We start from the raw sequence: 22,790 nt of genomic DNA on the forward strand, positions 1-22,790 counted from the left end.
AGGAGGCTCAGAGGTGACCACATTGCTGTCTACAACTACCTGAAGGGAGGCTGTAGCCAGGTGGGGGTTGGTCTCTTGTCACAGGCAGCCAGCAATAGAACAAGGGGACACAGTCTCAAGTTGTGCCAGGGGAGGTACAGGCTGGACGTTAGGAGGAAGTTCTTCCCAGAGAGAGTGATTGGCATTGGAATGAGCTGCCCAGAGAGGTGGTGGAGGCACCATCCCTGGAGGTGTTGAAGCAAAGCCTGGATGAGGCACTTAGTGCCATGGTCTAGTTGACTGGATAGGGCTGGGTGCTAGATTGGACTGGATGATCCTGGAGGTCTCTTCCAACCTGGTTGGTTCTCTGATTCTATGATAAGCACTTATGTAAAAAGCCAAACTTGGATACTCCTCTTAAAAAAAAATAAAGAGGAAAAATGTCTTTATCAGTTTATGCAAATCAAAAAGTAAAAGCAATTTACAGTTACCTACATAGCACAAATGCAATCTTCTTTCTGTGATGTTCATTTTTATGGAGTCTGACTACTCTTGTTAACAGGAAAGCCCATTAAAGCAGGGGGGTGAGAAAAAAAAATACTATCTCCTTGCCAATGTAAATATCAACTGCTGCTTAAATATTATTTTCATTTCTAGAGCTTCCTCCATCCATACAGAATAAGCCTTGTAGGTAGACTTGCCCAATCCCTGCAGGGTTGCTCTTAACCAGCCTCAGAAGCTGTGAAAGCCCCTAAATTTGCCCCTCGTACTGGCTTTTCCTGACCCATTGCTTGTCCAGGGAATAAGCTGTTAATTGCTTTGGTCTTTATCAGATCTAAAAACGGAGCTGGCCTTTTTCAAGTCATCACCTGAAGCAAATACCTGTTGGTGTAAAACGTCACCAAAATTAGAGGTATCACCACTTCAGCTTTCTTTGTCCTTTCTTAGCATTGCAGGCAATAGAAGTCCATCAGGGTTAAAGTGTCTTGCTCCCGATTTTACTGGTCTTGGATCAACTTATGTTTCATTTTAGATCTTTCTGATTTATGTCTGCATTTTCCCAGCAGAACCACAGCAAAGTGAAGTTAGAGTAAGACAGAGGTGAGCTAAATCCTGTCTGTTCATATAATCCTCAGGAATTGCTTATTTCCTGTATCACTAGATCAGACTATACTCAGAGGATGTTGAAAGGTTGGTGGAACAATTTAGACAAGTCCAGACAGTCATACAATTGTTGAATCATTGAATTGTTTCAGATTGAAAAGATCTCAAGATCATGAAGTCCAACCCTCAACCTAACACACTATGGCCATTAAACCATGCCCCAGAGTGCCATGTCCACAAATTTCTTGAACACTTCCTGGGACAGCAACTCCTCCACCACCCCAGGGAGCCTGTTCCAATGCTCTGGCAAGTAATATCCAACCTAAAACCTCCTTTGGCATAACCTGAGGCTATTTCCCCTCATTCTGGAATATGCACTGATTTCAGAGCAGAGGAAGGCTGTGCTGGAGTCCACTCCTGCATGACTATGAAACTACAGCTGACTCGTGCTGCACAGAGGAACATGTCTCTGTGCAGTACTTGTGTGGCTACCAAACCTTTGATGTGACCTGTAATATTTGCTTTGCATCCATAGCAGTGATTACTGGAATATGTTTTGGAGCAAGGCATGCTTTACAGTAAGCAATCTTCCAGCCTGGATGCTGGGCTTACTAAACAGCGTATCTCCATCTTCAGGGAATTACATGTGAACCACTACAGCTATCAGGTAAAGATAAACTAGACAATTTGAGAATAGAAATGTAGTTTGGATGCTGTTTCACCAAGCAGAAGGATTGTAATAACCTGATCTAACAAGAATGAGCAGCTGAGATTTAAGATTTTTAATCTGACAATAACAAGTTGTGTGAACCACAGGTCCCTGGTCACCTCCACACCCTGTGGCCCCTCCAGAGAGAGGTCTGTGGCTGTTCTTCTCACTACATTATCTCATCTAACCTGAGCTGCTTCTCCTATAAGCTCACAACAGTGCTCTGGTTTGGCCCATGACCTTTCAAAAACTCCAGGATGACGACAGATAAGCTAAGGGATAAACAAAGGTCTCCTGGAAGACAAAGTATTTATTTCATTACTGCAAAGCAAACGAAATAATCTTTTTTAGCTTAATGGTTTATGTTTTCTTCTGCTTGCTTAGATTTTTCATTTTTGACTTTTACCAGTCTTGGTACATTTAGTTTTCAATATTTTCATCCTCTGTCTTTTCCAGACTGCTTCTGGTTCAGCTCACTTAACAGTTGTTAGTTTTTGCACAATTTGATTTTTTTTTGCTGTAGATGTCATCCCTAGGGAGGTTTAAATGCTTTTTCTGGAAGCATTGAAAAGATGCAGAGATGTGGTGATGAGGGACCTGCTTTAGCACCAGACTTGGTAGTTAGATGATGATTGAACTCAATGATCTGAAAGGTCCTGTCCAACTGAAATGATTCTATGATTCGTTTCTATGATCCTTCTCCATTTATCACCATTCCTAAATGCTCCATGATGATGAATTTCCCTTAGTAAACAAGCAGGGATTAGCTTCCTTGGCTAAGGGGAAACCTGTGCACACACTACCAAACATCAGCTGACACCTTATAAACCTTTGCTTCGTCAGAGCTCACAGATCACTTGCAGTATAACATTTGGGGAGCTGGAAGCCTGTCCTAATGATCACTGCTCGTGCACATGGTTACTGGAAAATCATTCATGAATATTGAATCCAATTATTATGAACAGGTGCAACCAAGTAACTACATTTCATGCTCAGTGACATAGCACAAACACTTAAATTTGACAAAGTTAATACACAAATATATACCCTGGTACACAACAATAACTTCATGTACATTCATGAGGATGCAAATATAATGATCGTGAGTCTCAGTTTTGAGGCTGTGATCAAAGTTCATTTTCAGTAATTTTAAACAATTATTTCACCTCATTGCTTGATTCCTTCTACAGCTGGGAATCCAGGAAGGAGAGAATGAACAGTTTGTTGTAATGCCTTTCCTGCTAGAAACTGAGGTTCACTGAGAGAAAGAAAAGAAGAATCTTTCAGAGTTGTCCTGTGGACAAAAGAAACAACCAACCAAAAAAATGAAAGAATTTGAGCAGGACCACATCCCAGGATCCCTTTGGAACAAGCCCAAAAGATCATAGAAATAGAATCAACCAGGTTGGAAGAGACCTCCAAGATCATCCAGTCCAACCTATCCCCAAGCCCTATCCAATCAACTAGACCATGGCACTAAGTGCCTCAGCCAGGCTTCTCTTCAAGAAGTCCAAGGAAAGTGACTCCACCACCTCCCTGGGCAGCCCATTCCAATGCCAATCACTCTCTCTGTCAAGAACTTCCTCCTAGCATCCAGCCTATACTTCCCCTGGCACAACTTGAGACTGTGTCCCCTTGTTTTGTTGCTGGTTGCCTGAGAGAAGAGACCAACCCCCACCTGGCTACAGTGTCCTTTCAGGTAGTTGTAGACAGCAATGAGGTCACCCCTGAGATCTTTACAGTGCAATTATCACTGTCCCAGCTATTTACACAATCTTTATTGACTCATTTTAAAAAGTTTTATTCCCCACAGTGCTAATAACAGGCAAACAGAATAGTAAGGACTTAGTGAAACAAAAAAAGCAAATCTTACCAACCTTGGGCACATACCAGTGCACATGCACATGCCAGAGCACATACACATGCACATAGCAGAGCACATACCCATGCACATAGCAGAGCACATGCACATAGCAGAGCACATACCCATGCACATAGCAGAGCACATGCACATAGCAGAGCACATGCACATGCACATAGCAGAGCACATACCCATGCACATAGCAGAGCACATGCACATAGCAGAGCACATACCCATGCACATAGCAGAGCACATACCCATGCACATAGCAGAGCACATACCCATGCAGCTACACAACCTTTACCAAAAATTGCCATTTAGAATACACAGAAATGAATAGCAGCCTCTGGGTGTCCCAAGCCAGTCTGCAGGACCACCAGTCTGCTGGGTCCACCATGAACATCTCGAGATCCAGTTTAAAATACTTCCTATCACCACAGAAAGTAACAGACCAATCCAGAGACATTAGGAAAATGGTTTTTTTTCAGAGTTTCTCCCCAGATCATCATGACAGTTTTATCTTGCATTCATTTTCCTACTATATGTATATATATATTATTTCTAGACTACCTTACCAGCTTAACTTCCTGAGTGTCTTTCAAATGACAGACTTTTTTTCCTACCTAAACTCTTTCTCTGCAAATATTTTTCTTTTAATTGCTCTTTCCTGAGCAAGGATGACCCAAACTGGACACAGACTCAAGCAGCACCATGAACCCTTTGCTTTGGAAGCACACCCAGCGAGCTGCTGCTGCCACTGCTCTGTTGCAATTGCACGTTGCAGTCACAAGGGAAAGATGTCTTTATGAAAATTGGTCTCATTATTTTTATGCTTCCCAGTTCTCACTGAAATAATTTTTGAGCAGAAATAAGGCTGTTGAGCATCACTGAGCAGAAAAGGAAACATTCAGCAATCCTGATAACCTTGTAAAAATTGTTGTTGCTGACCTGAGCCTCGGGGTGAAAGTTACAATGATAAGAGCAATAATAAGGCAACACTCATAATATCTAATGATATCAGAAAATGCTTCTCCCTGTGTTTGGGGAAAACATCTCTAGTGAATCTTCAAGTGACATCCTCAGTACTCATTTGGTCTCTGTATATAACAATTCCTTAGACATTCCTCACAAAGCATCTTCAATCTTCTGTCTGTTAGGCAAGATTCTCTCTCATTATTGCCAAGGTGAGAGTGGAGAACCTTGCAACTGGCCTTCACTGAGCACTACTCACAGTATGTCTCAATCCTTTCCTTTTTTTTTTTTTCCACCAGAAGGGAGAAATATGTAAAAAATAAATAAATTAAAACCAGTGGTTTATGATCTATGCAAGGACTGCAAGTAGCCTGAAGAGACATCTTTTGGATTAACTCTGGTTATATAAAACCTAAGTCAATTAGGATTTCCTCCAAAAGGTTAGAGGAGGAGAGTATTAAGTTTACTTAAATAGTCAGATTAAGGTCTCCTCCTCAAGGTTTTAGCTTTGGCACCTCTCTAAGCAATGTGAAATGTAGACTATGAGTAATTGTGATAGACTGCACAGAAGAGTACTTGGAGGATGAACTCATTCCCCCCATCCAAATAAACACCCACATCCAATTTGGAATTGACTCGGACAAGGACAGGAATTCACTTGCAACTGTCAATACTGCCCAATTACCAGAGGGTGATTTGGACAACTACCATTTGCCTTCCCAACACTTATTGGGCATCTGCTGTACAGCTGTAAGATCACTGCTTTTAAATTAAACTTTGTGGAATTGCTTAGAAGATGCTGTTTCTTGTTTTACATTTCCCCATCTCTCCTTGACAACATAAAGTTATGCCACATCTGTCACCTGCTTGTTCTTCTGGAATAATGCAGAGCAGAGGGCTGACTCCCCACTGTAGTACCTCATATCTGTGCTGCTGAGATGCTATGTTACAAGCTGGAAACTGGAGTAGTAGGCTGGGGAACAAAGGGATCCCCACATTACACTGAAGCCTTCAGCACTTCTATTGCTAAAGAGAAGCCAAGTCACAGATGGCCTCTGTACTGTTATAATTAATAATAGTGGCAACATGGTAGTGCCATCTTCACATAATAAAAGTGAACCTATAAATTGCATTCAGCGTTTTTACAGCATCTACAATGACTGCTTTGGTAGCAGAAGGGTACAGTTCTGACAGTGACCTCTTCTGAACTGCATTGCTAAAGAGTAATTTCAATTCAGGAGGAAGTTCTTCCCAGAGAGAGTGATTTGCCATTGGAATGGGCTGCCCAGGGAAGTGGTGGAGTCACCATCCCTGGAGGTGTTCAAGAAAAGCCTGGATGAGGCACTTAGTGCCATGGTCTAGTTGACTGGCTAGGACTGGGTGCTAGGTTGGACTGGATAAGTTTGGAGGTCTCTTCCAATCTGTTTGATTCTATGATTCACTGCTTGCCTTCTTTACTGTGTATGAAGTTGAAGAGTTGCTCGAGGTTTTTTTTCTGTATGTAATTTTTAGATTGATCCTTTACAGATTCAAACTGCTTTTAATTCTTCATTTTCTTCCTCAGCTTTCTAAGTAGATCTCTCCTAGTCATGATGATGTGTACATCATTCCTGAGCTGGCCTAAACTCTCACCATCCTGAAATACCTAGTACCACATGATCTTTGTGAGCAGCTCAAAGCTACTTCAATACATAAATATCATAGAGTCATAGAATCAAGCAGGTTGGAAGAGACCTCCAAGATCATCCAGTCCAACCTAGCACCCAACCCTTGCCAGTCAACTAGACCATGGCACTAAGTGCCTCATCCAGGCTTTTCTTGAACACCTCCAGGGACGGTGACTTCACCACCTCCCTGGGCAGCCCATTCCAATGCCAATCAATCTCTTTGTCAAGAACTTCCTCCTAACACCCAGCCTATACTTCCCCTGTCACAACTTGAGACTCTGTCCCCTTGTTCAGTTGCTGGTTTGAGGCTGTTTTTAGGATGAACAATGCAGACATAAAAACCCAATGTAAGCGTGGGTGAAATGTATCATTGCATTTACAGGCATTATGTCTTGCTGAGCTTCTATGTTTTTGTCTTGGCTGGAAAAGCAATGGGCACATTACAAATTGGGCACAAGCTTAGCCATTATCTCCAGAATCTTTAAAAGCATTTTAAATTTTGAGAGAAATCCATTTTGCTTTGGATTAGATTCTTCCCACTCTGTTCCCACTTACAAGAACAAATCCTGCTGAGATGCTCAGATCCTGACATAAATTGGAAGTCAAATGGCAAGTTGGGATCTGATGAGGGATGGAGATGCTCTACCAGCTTATTCCAAAAGCTCAAATAAAATTAGGTTCAAATTCCCTTCTGGTCATGGCAAAAGGTAAGGATATTTAAAGGTTGGATTCAATGATTGTAAGCATCCTTTTCCAACCTAAATGATTCTATGTTTCCCAAACTCATTTGGCTCTTGAGGAATCCAGACATGCAGACATACTGGAGAGGAGACAACTTCTAAGAATGTTTGTGGAAATTACAATTATTTTTCCCAACAGATGGACTATTTCCTACTCAGCATAAAAGGAATGTGATTTCCTAGACAAAAGCTGTAATTTCCCTCATGTCATCTACCATCCTCAATCAAAGAAGTTAAATGCAGCCACAAGAAGGAGGAGAAAGCAAGTAGCATAAGACTGGGTCTGCCTAGCACAGTAACAAGTCTCTGGCAGCGGCCCATAGAGATTCCTGGAGAGTTTAAAGCTTCAACCATCTTGTTGGGAGCAGTAGTCTGGTCTCTCCCAAACTACAGTCCTCTTTTTACTGGAAATTTACTGGGTCATAGCAGAAATTTCTGATTAGTTGGTATTGATTTTCTTTGGGTTTTTTTTTTTTCTTCTCATGAATGACTGATTGATTGCTCCTTGAATTGATGTGAGCTTCCTGCATCAGCAGCAGCCTGTGCTGATATGTTCACTGGGTTAAGTACCTCTCATTTTTCAACCTGTCACGTGATAATTTCATCTGGTGGGCCCTCACTCTCCTTGAACTGTGGGAAATAATGAACCATTGTTCCTAGAAATGTTGCTTGATAAGGGTTGTGGACTATTTAGCTTGCTGCTGCTTACCCCTGTCATCCTTGTTATAAATCTTTGCATCTGATTTAATTTTACTGCATCACAGAATGGCTCAGACTGGAAGAGACTTGAGAGATCATCTACACCAACCTCCCTGCCATGGGCAGGGACACCTCTCAACTAGGTCTGGCTCCTCAAGGCCTCATCCAACCTGACATTGAACATTCCTGGGGAGGAGACATCCACAGCTTCCCTGGACAACTTATTCCATAGTCTACCACCCTCATACTGAAAAATTCCTTCCTAACATCCAGTTTAAACCTATTCTCCTTCAGTTTCAAAACATTCCTATTTCTAGACAGCCTTATGAAAAGTCATGCCAGTGAAAGTACAGGCTGGATGTTAGGAGGAAGTTCTTGCCAGAGAGAGTGATTTGCCATTGGAATGGGCTGCCCAGGGAGGTGGTGGAGGCACTGTCCCTGGAGGTCTTCAGGGAAAGACTGAATGAGGCACTTAGTGCCATGGTCTAGTTGACTGGACAGGGCTGGGGGGATAGGTTGGACTGGATGATCTTGGAGGTCTCTTTCAACCTTGTTGATTCTATGATTCTAAGTCCTTCTCCAGCCTCCCTGTAAGATCCTTTCAAGTATTGAAAGGCAGCTCTAAGGTCCTCCTGGAATCTTCTCCAGAAGAACACACTAGCCAAGCCTGCAATGCCACTATAGACACACATGAAATATATTGAGTTAGATCAAGACAATCTATTAAATCATATTTTAGAATTCATTTGTCCATTATTCAGACCCAGAAACACACAGTGGAAAAATGCAATGCACTTGTTTTGTTGTTCAAACTCTTTTAACAGTAAAAATCCTTAAAACCCTGTTCTGCTCTGGATGTCACCTTTGCTGCAGCCCAGTTCATCGATAGGGTAATCCTAAGTGATGGTGGAAACTTGGCACCTGCCTTGATCCACCAATAGCTTTCAGATTTCACATCGATCCTTTTTACTCTCTGTTATAATGGAAGCTTAAGCTGAGCTTTTCACAGGCTCAGAAATGCTTATGGTGAATATCCCCAATCACTTTTCAAGAGCATCCTATCAAGTTGGGTTGATAAAGATGAGATTAACCTATTATGGATGCCATTTTTCTAAGACACCAATGTTTCCATTTGTCAGCTGTGGCTGGCAAGAAGCAGGTTTGACCTTTAAGACAGGAATATGTAAGATGCTGTCAAAATGGATCAGGAATTTGAATAAAATATATGTGACACAGCATTACCAAGACTGCACAGTGAGAGCTCACTGCTCCTCATGGCTCCTCAAAAAAACCCTTGTCCCTTACAAACACCTGAAGCAAACATCAGCCTGCTTTATTTAAATATAGTTGGTGAATTTTAGCACTCTTGCAAGACAAATACTGATAATAGAACAAGGACTGGTGTAGACAAAGCAGTCTCTCTACTGTCAGTGGCCTGACTTCTGTGGTTTTGTCACTTTAACCTTGGAAGACTTCAGTTTTGGGGCTGAGAATTGTTCTGTGTCCATTGCAAAAGCCAGATTTTTTGTCATTTTCTCCCATGCTATGAGTGCTAACAAACTCATTTGCTTAATTTCTTTCATCTTCTATCTCTAAAGATCTGGAGCCAGTTTCAGCTTTCAGTAGATTGCAGATAAGGCATTCACAAAATGGCAGAGGTTGAAAGTCACCTCTGAAGATTGCCTTGTCCAACCCCCTGCTCAAGAGGCATCATCCACAGCAGGCTGCCCAGGGCCATGTGCAGATAGGGTTTGAACATCTCCAAGGGCAGAAACTACCACCTTTCTGGAAACTTCTTCCAGTGCTTGGTCACCCTCACAGAAACAATGGGGTTTGGTATGTTCAAACAGACCCTCCAGTGTTTCAGTTTCTATCTGACATTTGCAAGATCATCTGTTTCTGAATTTATGCTATGTTGTGGTAAACAAGGAAGGCAGAACATTTTGGGTCACTTGAGGCTAAAGGGAGAGATAAAATGATGCTAATAGGCTGTAAAAGAGATCAGCACACACAATATTACAACAACTGAGTGGTTCTCAGGTTGTAATTTTAATTGTTTTGCACCCCAGAGTTTCATAAAGAAGCTCTCTTACAGTTTATTCCATTCCTTCTCTGCAACAAATTAAACCTTAGTTTAATAACCAAGGCAAGTTGGCTGCATAGTATTAATGAAGTGTTTATTCTCAATTTCAGTACCTTGATATTTAGTATTTTAACTCTTAAAATGTTATTCTGGAGCTAGAAATGAGGTTAGCATCACCACTAAGACAGCCAATCCACTCTGTAGTAAGAAAGAATGGAGATTAATACGCAATAGCAGAGATTTAGTTAGAATTAGACTCAGAAAAGTACAGAGATCTGCAGCAGAAGATGACATAGAGCCACATTTTCATCCCTGACATTCCCCTCAGGCAAAAGTCGGCACAGTTGAAAACCCAACTTCATGTTGTTCATTTATTGTTTTAAGCAGCTTTGGCAGTAAACACATTCTGCAACACAGTAAAACCAGGCACTGCTTTTCCATTTCCAACATTGCCTTGTGTTTGCTACCTCAAAGAAAACTCTGAGACCTCATATCCCTTGTCTTTTAGATACCACACAGGGAAACATCAAAAATTAGTAGTTTAAACATAGAATCAATCAGGTTGGAAGAGACCTCCAAGATCATCCAGTCCAACCTAGCACCCAGCCCTAGCCAGTCATCTAGACCATGGCACCAGGTGCCTCTTCCAGTCTTTTCTTCAACACCTTCAGGGATGGTGACTCCACCACCTCCCTGGGCAGCCCATTCCAATGCCAATCACTCTCTCTGGGAAGAACTTCCTCCTAACATCCAGCCTATACTTCTCCCAACACAATTTGAGGCTCTGTCCCCTTATTCTATTGCTGGTTGCCCGAGAGAAGAGACCAACCTTCACCCGGCAACAACCTCCCTTCAGGTAGTTGTAGACAGCAATGAGGTCCTCCCCTGAGCCTTCACTTCTCCAGGCTAAACACCCCCAGCTCCCGCAGCCTCTCCTCATAGGGTTTGTGTTCCAGGCCTTTCACCAGCTTCGTTGCCCTTCTCTGGACATGTTCCAGCACCTCAACATCTCTCTTACATCATAACAATAAACTTAATTCCACTGAAAAATCAGTGGGAGCCACATTTTGCTCTTACTCCTCTGCTTGCTAGGGATATTGCAGAGTTAAATACGCCCTCAAATTTCTGTGGCAATAACCCATTTCTCCTTGAATTTCTTTGGCTTGGTAGAGTTTCTCTTTTCTCATGCAGCTTAGAGCACTCAGTATTACCTCATCATGTGGTACTTGATAAGTGCATGTATTTTAAAATTGTCTTATGAAATATTTCTAGGGGAAAAAAAAAAAATCTATAAGAGATGGAACTACCAGTGATGGGCTTTTATTTCATACCATCACCCATCATGACCAAAGATAAGGTTGTCTATCTGAGTAACTGCATCCATCTTCTGAATATCCTGACCGATCATTTACTGCTTCCTATTTTGGATGATCAAGCATTTTACTGATGGAGCTCCTATTGAGCTGGTTCAAAAATCATTCTGCAGTCCAATGACAAATCTGAAACAGAGTGGCTCTCTTGCAAGCACAAATCTTACGCCTTAACAGCACCACCAGCACCTAACTAAAGTGCTCCAAAACCAGTCCTGTACCCAGGAATAAAATCTAAGCTCCAATCCTGGAGAAGCTCAACCCTCAGGTCAGGTTTAGTTCTTTAATCCTGTAACTGACTACAAAGGACAGAGATTGATTTTCAGCTGTCTCCTAATTTATAGAATCATAGAATCAACCAGGTTGGAAGAGACCTCCAAGATCATCCAGTCCAACCTAGCACCCAGCCTTATTCAGTCAGCTAGAACATGGCACTAAATGCCTCATGCAGGCTTTTCTTGAACACCTCCAGGGACAGTGACTCCACCACCTCCCTAGGCAGCCCATTCCAATGCCAATCACTCTCTCTGTGAAGAACTTCCTCCTAACATCCAGCCTATACCTCCCCTGGCACAACTTGAGACTGTGTCCCCTTGTTGTGTTGCTGGTTGTCTGGGAGAAGAGATCAACCCCCACCTGGCTACAGCCTCCCTTCAGGTAGTTGTAGACAGCAATGAGGTCCACCCTGAGCCTTCTCCTCTCCAGGCTAAACAACCCCAGCTCCCTCAGCCTCTCCTCACAGAACTCTTGATTCTGTGATAACTGTGCCTTTCAAAAACTAGTTTAGAATACAGCATTCTTTTTCTTTCCAAGCTTCTATCTGGGAGGCATTTCTTTTGTATGAAATAATAGCACCAAACAAAAATTTTGACCCAGCCAGCACTGAATTTAAGAGAAAAATATGATTAAAATCAATGGGTGGTTGGGTTTAACAATCTCCAGAGGTCCATTCCATCCTCTACCATTCTATGACCTTATGAACAAAAAAAAGAAGAGCATCAAGGTTTCATAAAGGCAAACAGCTTCATGCTTGATGCTTTATAACTTTGCCTTCGTTTCTGCCATTCCTTGTGAATGCTGCAGCCATTCTCCACAAGCACCTCCCTGCCCATGCAGGAGTCAAATGAAATATGTGCTGTCACTGGAATACAGGCAGCCCCAGATGCTGGGCTGCCTGCTGGCAGTGCAGGATGGCTGCCAGGCCATCTGCCCAATGCCTGTCCTGGGGTGAGCTCTCTGGCTCGTCCTCTGGCTCTCTCCACAAATGTCTCCTGCTACCAGGTGGGCCCAGGGCCAGCACCTGATGTCACTCTTCCCTGCACATGTCAGCACAAGGTAGAAATGATGCATAGAAACGGAAGATCACAGCATGTCAGGTGGATACTCCAGCATTTCAGGGTGTAATGCAAGGACTTTTGCACTTTTTTACTGTATACATACACATATATACATCTCACAGGATTACAAGTGTGCTGCTGAAATCCTCAGCTCCCAACCTGTGCTCCCAGCTGTTCCCATGTGCCACAATTTCTGGAGCTTTCAGTTGGCAGAGTACAAAAAGTACCATTCCTTTGTTCCTGTTCAGTGATCAGGACTTCATCCACACTGTACTCACCCACCAGTCTGCTGGTATTTTTCCACCAGTGACTGCCCAGCCATGCCTGTAACAAAACCAGCCAGAACCTGACTGTAGCTCTTTGCAAGTTAGAACTCAAGAGTGCTATGATTTGATTTTCTTCTGCATATGCTAAAGCACATCCTTCTTTCTGATAAAATGCAATCCTGACAAGACTAAAAGGTAGTCACTCTTCTCTTTACTTCTTCATTACTTCATCAAAAAAAATTTGTGTCTATGACTGCAGCTTCCAAAGTAAGTTTCCTTCAACTAGATGATTTTTAAAGGTCCCTTTCAACTCAAATTATGACTCTTATGAATTTATTTCATAGAATCATAGAGAGGCTTACACTTGAAGGGACCTCAAAGATCATCTACTCCAACTCTCCTGTCATGGGCAGGGACATCTCTCAACTATATCTGGCTGCCTGAGGCCTCATCCAACCTGGCCTTGAGCACTCTCAGGAAGGAAACATCCACAGCATCCCTGGGCAACCCGTTCCAGAGCACCACCACCCTCATAATAAGGAGCTTCTTCCTAAGATGCAGTCTAAACCTACTCTTCCTCAGCCTAATACTACTCCCACTTGTTCTGCCACTAAACATCCTTACTGTGTTCCAGAAAAGCCTGGATGAGGCACTTAGTGCCGTGGTCTAATTGACTAGATAGGGCTGGCTGCTAGGTTGGACTGGATAATGTTGGCGGTCTCTTCCAACCTGGTTGATTCTATGATTCTACTTACTATGCAAATTCCCTCTGTTGCACTCCTGTATAATCCCTTCAGGTACTGGAAGGCCCCCTCAGTAGAAAAAAAAAGTAATTTTTATCAGCTTACTAACAAAGTATTTAACTTTGTTTTTCCTGATAAAAAGTTCCAGTGGAACATGTTCACAGTAAATTTTCTTTTCTGCCCCTTCCTTTGTTTCTTGCCTTTTCACCTTTTTTATACTCAACTTTATACCTCAGATTTTAAGAAGAAAAATCCCCCTCTCTGGAGAACATTTTCTCATCAAATGAGCCATATATACTTTATAATAAGGATATCAAGCCCAGCCTGATGGAACAAACACCTTAAGACATCTTCCCTACATTAATGTCTCTTTAAAAATATCAAAGCTCTAGAGGTTGAATTGTTTGCAGGTTTAACTGAACTGACAGAGTAAGAAACACTGTGATAAGAGAAAATGATGATTCAGGTCTCCATGTGATATACAATCAATTTTATAGGATTTCTTCAACAGCCCATGTCATTAGTGGTTCTTTCTCTGAAGTTTTCATATGTCAGAACATCTTTACTATAGGTTAATTGTTCACAAAATCTTGTCATACCACACAGAAGATTTTACTTATTTCACCATTATGAAATACAAGTTTGGGATTATTTGAGGGTTTTTTTTTGTTTGCTTGTTTTAGTAGCATGCTGTGCTAGTTTGAAGCTAGCTGGAATGTTTTGGTGAGAAGACCTAGACTGCAGGCACTGAAAGGGAAACAATGGTGATGTCTACTTGCTGAGAGGTAGAAGAGCAAGAATCCAAACATAGATAAGGTAGTCACTCTCTGTTAGGTCTTTGAGCTGCATTTCTCTCTCTAACCTAACCTGATTAATCCACCTGCTTCCTATGCCCCTGGTCGACCCTCCATTCGTCCTTGGGCACAAGGCAACGTCTGGGGTAAGGCAGAGGGGTGGAAGAAGGTGGAAGGGCAGTTGGGAGCCACTCCTGGGGACTCAGGTTTCTGAAAGGGCTGTTGTGTTGCTGTATTACCTTTTACCTTATATATTCCTGTCTATAACTGTATATGTATTGTAAATATCTGCTTTTATATTGTGCTCAGCTGTAAATAATAAGCTTCATTCCATTTCCAGAGACAGCTGAATCTAGTGTGGGTGATTTCCAAAGTGTGTGTGTGGGGGGGTGGGTAACACCCAAACCATCACACATGCCCACAGGGTTTCCTGTGCTCCTGCTACACCCATTCTCAACTGTTACCTTCTTCAGCCCTTTAATGGCAATTCACAAATCCAAACAGTGGATGATTTAAAGAATCGAGATCACGTTTGCCACCTGTTGCACTTGTTTTAATATGCTACCTGAATAGGCACTTCAGAAAATCCTAATACAAAGAAACATTTTGGTTATACCATTGGAGAAGTCCTTAATTTTGTAGCCAGATTTGAATTTTTTATTTAGTGTGGTGGAATGTGGCCTTTGATACTTCTTACTTGACTGTGATCTCATGGACTGACCTATAGTTCCCCATCGTAAGAAACACACAGAGCTATTGGAACAAGTCCAGAGGAGGGCTGCAAAGATGATCTAAGGGCTGAAGCATTTCTGCTGTGAGGATAGGCTGAGGAATATGGGATTGTTCAGCCTGGGGAAGACTTAGAGCTGCTTTTCAATGCCTGAAGGGATCCTACAGGGAAGATCACAGAATCATAGAAACAACCAGGTTGGAAGAGACCTCCAAGATCATCCAGACCAACAAATCACCCAGCCCTAGCCATTCAACTAGACCATGGCACTAAGTGCCTCATTCAGGCTTTTCCTGAACACCTCCAGGGACACTGACTCTACCACCTCCCTGGGCAGCCCATTCCAATGCCAGTCACTCTCTCTGGGAAGAACTTCCTCCTAACATCCAGCCTATACTTCCCCTGGCACAAGTTGAGACTGTGTCCCCTTGTTCTGTTGCTGGTTGCCTGGGAGAAGAGACCAACCCCCACCTGGCTACAACCTCCCTTCAGGTAGTTGTAGATGGCAAGATGGAGAAGGACTTTTCATTAAGGGTGTCTAGAGACAGGACAGGAATGAATGGTTTTAAGCTAAGGGAGAAGAGGTTTAAACTGGATCTAGTTGACTGGATAGGGCTGGGGGATAGGTTGGACTGGATGATCTTGGAGGTGTCTTCCAACCTGGTTGATTCTATGATTCTAAGAAGTTCTTCTGTGTGAAAGTGGTGAGACTGTGGAATAGGTTGCCCAGAGAAGTTGTGGATGTCTCCTTCCTAGGGGTGGTCAAGGCCAGGCTGGACGATGCTTCAGTCTAGTTGTGAGGGAGATTGAATTAGATAATCTCTAATGTCTCTTCCAACCTAAGATATACTATGATTCTGCTGACCCCATATATACACCAAATAAATATGAGGGTTTGTTTACATATAAATTAACCTAACATAAAGCTAAGGATTATTTCTTCACCAAGAGTCCCCAGCAACAACATAAAATTTCTTCTCAAGCCAAGGAAAGTTTATTTCACTTCTGGTAATTTTATTGTGTGTGTGCTAGGTGGAAATACTGAACTGTGAAAAGGCTCATTTTAGCAGGGATAACAACTCTCAAAAGTTATTCTGAGGACTGGGGTGGAATGAATCATATTCATACGTGTGTGTGCTGGATGGCAAAAATCAATGCTTTCTCTTAGCAAAGGCACTCTCGGGGATAGAGAAATCAGAGCTGCAAAAAACCTAACAAATTTTGCCTGACAGATTTTCCAGGCAAACTACACTGCTGGTGCACTGGGACTATGCTGAGGATGTCAGTCCCCACGCTAGCAGGAGCAGCCCATTTCACACCGGCTCATTTGGGGTCTCTGGGGATGCTGATAACCCCACTGCACTCCCCCTCTCTGGTGCACCAAATGCACTGGGAAGTGGGAGAGATGTTTGGATGGCAGAGAGCAAGAGTCCAGAGGAGGATGCAATATTCATGCTGCATGCACCACAGTGTTTGACAGTAGAAGCAATTCTGACCCTCTCTTCCGCTTTGGTGAGACCCCACCTGCAGTGCTGTGTCCAGCACAAAAAAGACACAGATGGACCTGTTGGAGTGGGTTGACATGAGGGACATAAAAATGATCTGAAGGCTGGAACTGCTAGTGAAGACAGGCTGAGAGAGTTGGGGTTGTTCAGCCTGGAGAAGAGAAGGTTCTGGGAGAACTTACTGCATCCTTTCAGCACTTAAAAGGCACATAAGAAACATACCCTGTTGAACATTAATCATGCCAAGAGCTATGTTCATTCCTGCTGGCCTGAGGTACAAAGTATGGCCATTGTATTTGTGTGTCCAGCCTCCATCAGCCCCTAAGGAACAGGCAAGAATTCCTATTTCTGGCTAGAAAATGCTCTCTTACAAACAAGAAAAGCAGCCTTCTCTTGCCCACCATCAGCAACAATTATACCTCTGCCTCTGTATTTGTCAGCACTAATAACAGCACTGCTGTAGCTTAAAAAAGAACAGAAAAGATGATGAAAGATGCACATCTCATACAGTGACAACAGCTTCTGAACTACCTCTTGTCCTTATTAGTAAAAATGATGTCATCTAAATGGCAGAGCCTTATGCAGCTCTATCCCACTGCGAAGGGACTGTAATCCATACAGCAAGAATAAGGGAAGATGCTGCAGCATGATGGTTGCTAGGCTAATGCTAACAGTAAGAGAACTAAATTAAATTGAAAAAGTAGGTATTTAAAAAGTGGTTAGGTAGCAATAATTGTTTGAGGCTGATAGATGAATTTGCCTCTTTCTATCTTGGCTTATTCATTGTGTGGGATGATTTTTGTGAAGCCTGAGTGGTCAGTGGAAGTAAGGAGTTTATAAACCACAGAGGAGACAAAAGGATTCCTCCCATTAGGAGCTTACAAAGGATAGGGTTTTTGCACAGACATGCTGTGGAACAAGGTTGAATGCAGCAGTTAAGCACCCAGATTGTACTCAGTGGTTTCTGTGTCTCCTTTGGTTTCTGTGTTGCAGACCAGGAAGCAATACTGCTTTATGTTAAAAAAACAAATAAATATACATTAGAGAGAGAAACAAGCAATAACCTAAGGGCAGGGACTTGCTATTGGCACAAGAAATTCCACATTTCTAAAGGCAAACTTGCCTTGTTTTCATTCTTCAAAATAAAAGTGTGAGCCTCTGCTTGCTTCATCCTCATCAGAAGTCCTAACCCCTGTTCTTTTAAACAAGATCAAGCCAGTATCGATTCTACCCTCAGAATAATGTAGCTGAAAATTAGATGGTTTACACACACCAAAATATAAAGCAGTAATGAAGTTGGAAGAGCAAGGCTGAGCCTTAAGGTAGATTGGATTCGTACTGTGAAATCATCAGGTTTTATAAGCTCAGGAGGGTTAGACCTCTTCATTATCTGGGTGGTGGACTTCACAAAAAGCCTCAGGAGCTGAAGGAGTGATAGAGGCAGCTTGAGATCAATACCTTGGCATGCTGCTCAGTGCCTGGGTGCACCTTGTTGCCAGAGGTGATACTGATAGAGTTTGAACACTCACTGCAAGAACATCCTCCCAATTCTCAGCCTGCTATTTTAAAGGTTCCTGGAATTAAACAGCCCAGTGAGGGCAGTGACCAAGCTGTGCAAGACTCTGCCTGTCCTTGCCCATAGTCTGGCATTCGTGGGCATGACATGCCCATACATTGGCACATACAGGCATGAGAGCTCTGGCTCTCATCAAGACCAGACTGTCACTGCTCAAAGCAATGGCAACAGTGACATCCCCATCTGTGGCCATGTCCCTGTTCTACCCAGCTACTGATAAGAGTTCAATCTCTACCACAAGCCAATCCGGTGTCACTCACCCTCTGTTTCTAGGGCAACATGTAAGATAGGACCACATGAGTGACAGCACAGGCCAGGAGATCCCCGTGTCCTGTCCCAGCTGTGGCCAGTAATATTTGTTCATGGAGGAGGCCACCAAGGCTGCCATACAAAACTTTCCCAATCCTTCTCCATCCTTCAGCTATCTGCAAATCAAAGACATCCACAGCCTCAGGTGGACTTGATGTTGTTCGGGGTTTGTTTGCTTTTTTTTTAATGAAGGTGTTGCAACCTTTTCTTTTTATAAGTTTACTTAAACAGCTTTTAACCATATAGAATTCTGGCATCCACGAGGTTCTGCACAAGGAATTTACCACTTAAGTATAGGTATTGCATGTTTTGAAAGATCCACTTAATCATTTAAAGCTTTCTAGGTTTGTGTGATGAAAAGCAGAGGAAAAAGTAGCCTTGCTAAAGTCCCATGGCAGTTGGAAAATCACAGAAGTCTACTACGGCCCCTCTTCTCCCCTCACTGTCTCTACATACACCTTCCATTCATCTCTTTCTGCAGAGTTAAAAGGTCCTGGACTATCTAGTCTTGGTTTACACTTAAGTTAGCTGCTCTTTTTGGCTGCCTCTGCCACACCCATCTATACTTCTTCAAAATGGTAAAACTGAAAGAGTAGAGCTGTAAGCAGTGCTCATTATATGTAAGGACAATTTATCAGCACCAGTTTTGTCTGCTATTCTCTCACTCTTCAAGCAGGTGAGCAGAGTTCAAGTGGTTTAAACGATTGCATTCACGTCTCTCAAATACTTATTGCTGCTAAAGTCTAAAAGTATGTATTTTAGATGAGATCCTGTATTACACTTCTTTCTCCTTACTAGAAGAGTCATTAGGAAACCAGCCCATGAGTGAACTTACACCATTTATATCTTTTTTCCTCCAACTCTAGAGGCTGGATTGCAGTAAAGTCCCTGCAAATGTGCTGCACTCACTGCAGAAACTGATGCTCTTTATCTGCTCGTTGCAGGCTGCACCATACTCAAGGTGACTCTCACAAATACCTGTATGCATCAATATTACACTAACCACCATACCTCAAGATATACGTAATGCATCACTTAGGCAAAGTAGCAGCATGAGGCAATGCATTACATGACTTACTGACATCAAAAGGGACTCAGGGCTCTTACAAGCACTGGGAGAGCTTAGCTGGGGTGTGCTCCTGACAACGAGCATCACTCAGCATCCTGCAGAGGAGGGTTTAGGTGCTTACCCCAGAAACTGGAACATCTTTCTTCACAAAATATATCAGCCCTAGAGTTTCTCTATCCTCTTGTGGTGTGATTCACTAGCTGAAATAAAAAAGCTCAACGCTGCTCACAATGGGACCAATGAATATTTTGCCCCTGGATGCAGAGAAGACAGAGAGCTATTTCTTGTTCTTTTCCCTAAAGAGTAAATCAAACCCATGTTTTTAATGACATATACATAATCCATTTCCCACAGTTCTTGCAGTGTGCTATTAGGGGCTCAGTCATGGATCATTCACTGTGCATGGTACTTAGAAGGGGTCTGCAGTGCAGTGTCCAGGATTGCTCTCTGAAACTCTCATCATAAAGTTGTGTCTCAATGCCCCTCCACTGCCAGCCCAGTGCCTTGTCAGGCTTTGGAGGGCATTGCTGGCTAGGGATTTTAACTGGTCTTGTTCTTCCAGCTTTTCCAGTTTTTCCTTTTTTCCACTGAGGAAGGCTGCAATCACACAGTATTTGTAAAGAATAATTACTTCACTCTTTTGCTAAATACAGCTTGACCTCTGTTAGAAAAGCTCAGTCTTTGAAAATATACCCCTCAGTAACCTTGCAGACAAACCACAGAGAGTATAAGCAGCTTTGAACCCCGAAGTCACTGTAATCCACAGTCATAATTATGTGAAATGAATAAAGGAAGCTGTATTAAATGACAATCTTTGACCGTGTGCCAAGGAAAAACTTGCTGCACCAACAGATAGCAAACGGGAAGTCTTCCTAACACAGGGTTTACTTGAGGAGTGACTCTTGCATTACCAGTACCCTTTGCAAGTTCTCTCATCACAGAATCATAGTTTCTGTTGGAGAAGACCTCTAAGATCAAGTCCAACCATCAACCTAACACCACCACAGCCATTAAACCACGTTCCAAAGCCCACGCATTTCTTGAACACCTCCAGGTACAGTGACTCCACCACCTCCCTGGACATCCAACTCACTGTGGTGGTTGGAAGCCAACACAGCTAACTCTGGAATAAGAAATTCCCAATAATAAAATAATCACAGACTGAGTATCATGCAGCCACAGCTGTAAGTACATAGAGTTCCCCTCGATTTCTTTTGAATCTTTCTGTGCCACTGGCACACTATTATCTTTATAATACTTCTTGAGTGTTGTGATGAAAATGATAAAAAGTGACCACTGGAAAAAGAGAGAAAATTGGATATTACAGAAAACTCAGTCTGCAAAAGTTAAATCATCTGGTGAAATGAGTCTTCCTGCTCTGGAAGTGTCCGTGTGGAATTGGTGAGGGAATTAAATCACTAAACCACACAGCACAAGATGCACTAAATCCACTGGAATCATTACACGCAGAGAAAAAAGGAAAAGTGTCTGCAGATAACTCTTACAAGTTACTTGCAAACATCAGAAATGTTGCCTGATCCTCATTATTTCCATCTGAAGGTTCTGCATACATCACAGCAGTGTCTTTCATCTGTAGGTCGTTGACTGCAGGGCATCAGGCTGCACGAGAACTACAATCAGCACTCTTAGAACTCTACCTCTTTTAGCTTCCTTTGTGTCTTTAAATCAGGAGCACGGTGTCAAAAATGTCATGCAAGCCTGTTTTTATTATTATTATTCTTGTTGTGTGCTTCAGCAGCCAGGCCACAAAGCATCCCCAGGGTAAGTGTTTCATGTTTTCTCTCCGGAAGCCAACCACTTCCTCCTCTTTAGCAAAATACACAAATGAAAAACTAAAATACTTCACTATCTCCATCCTTTCAGAAACCCCTCCATTTCTCACTTTTATCCACAGTTGTCCTCCTCTTTTTCCAGCTTATATAGCCTGAATTGAAATTCACTTCCAGAAACTGAATAAACCACTAACAACTCTTTCTTCTAGCACTATCACATCCTTCCAAAGCCTCTTCTTGATATATGTCTGGCAGTGCCACCAAACCCTGCAGAACTGCTTGTAGACCTTGAAACAGTGACCTTCATTCTTTCTCACCAACCAGCACCACACTTAACTGCTATGTCCCAACACTCAAGTGGAAAAGACTTGCTGGTGATCCTCAAGATACCTCAGTTTTCCTCTTTTATTTTTTTAAGTGCCTTTGCCATGAGCAAAACTCAATCCCTGGGGCAAGCAGTTAGAAAATTGCTACATGGGAAAATTTGTCAGTAAACTACTTGGATGCTTCTTAGTACTTTTTATCTGATGGGAACAAAAAGGAGGAAATAATTAGTGTTGGAAGGTGGAAGGGTGGTTGGGAGCCCTCCTGAGGACTCTGGTTTTCTGGTAGGGGTGTTGTGTTTCTGTATTACTTTTTACCTTGTATGTTTCTGTATATAGCTGCATATATTGTCAATATCTGCCTGCATATTGTGCTAGGCTGTAACTATAGCTCCATTCTTCAATTTTCAAATTGGTTGAGTCTAGTATGAGTGATTTTCTTAAGTGTGGGGGGGCAGGTAACACCCAAACCATGACAAAGTGAAAGACCTCTAGTCTGCAAGGAAGGAATTACTGTCTCTTTTCTCCATTTTACCTGAAAAACAAATAAATGGCAAGGGAAGCAGACTTCTTGTAACAGAAGCCAGCCTTTGAATGATGAGCACACACCTGCTGACATGTTAGGAGAAGAAAATGGTACATGAGGTGGATGCTCATAGTACAGAACACGTCCATGCATGGCCAAGCTGCAGAGGAATAATTCACCAATAATGATGTGTAGGACTTGTCCCACCCAGTGTCTTTCCTATTGTAAATGTCAAAGATGCATCAATCTGGACTGCTTTTCACTTTTAATTTCCCAAGAAAGCACTTCCAAAATAAATAAATCAAAAAAGATGATGAGGTAACTGTGGAAACATTGCCACTTGCTTCTGTTGGTGAGAGAACTCCCACCACCCATTCACAGGTACAGTAAATGTCTGCTTTCATTCACTGCTATAATGAGCCTCTATTTCTCCCAGTTTATAACACTGCATGCTATGCTAGACTAAAGAAACAGCTTTCCCACTCCCCTCCCTGAAACAGATACCAGCTGGCATACATGGGAAAGTACACAGCCATGCCTCATGCTTTACATTATTTAAATGGTAAAGCTTTATTTAAAAGAAAATCAAAACAATCCCTGTACTCTTTCCCATTTAAACACAGCAAAACCAGTCA

At 42.4% G+C, this 22,790-nt stretch overlaps 1 long non-coding RNA gene across 3 annotated transcripts in view; it reads right to left on the reverse strand.

Moving 5' to 3' along the window:
• Positions 1-22,790, reverse strand: part of LOC135178984 (uncharacterized) — a 50,381-nt gene that overhangs the window by 10,652 nt on the left and 16,939 nt on the right. The window contains exon 1 of one of the 3 annotated variants that reach the window (XR_010303813.1): positions 2,959-3,025. The exons of the other annotated variants lie outside the window; for them this stretch is intronic. This is a non-coding gene — a long non-coding RNA (uncharacterized LOC135178984). Of the gene's footprint in view, positions 1-2,958; positions 3,026-22,790 lie in introns of those variants that run through there. 3 annotated transcript variants of the gene reach the window in all.

Source organism: Pogoniulus pusillus, chromosome 10 (genome assembly GCF_015220805.1).
Source record: "Pogoniulus pusillus isolate bPogPus1 chromosome 10, bPogPus1.pri, whole genome shotgun sequence".
NCBI lineage: Eukaryota > Metazoa > Chordata > Aves > Piciformes > Lybiidae > Pogoniulus > Pogoniulus pusillus.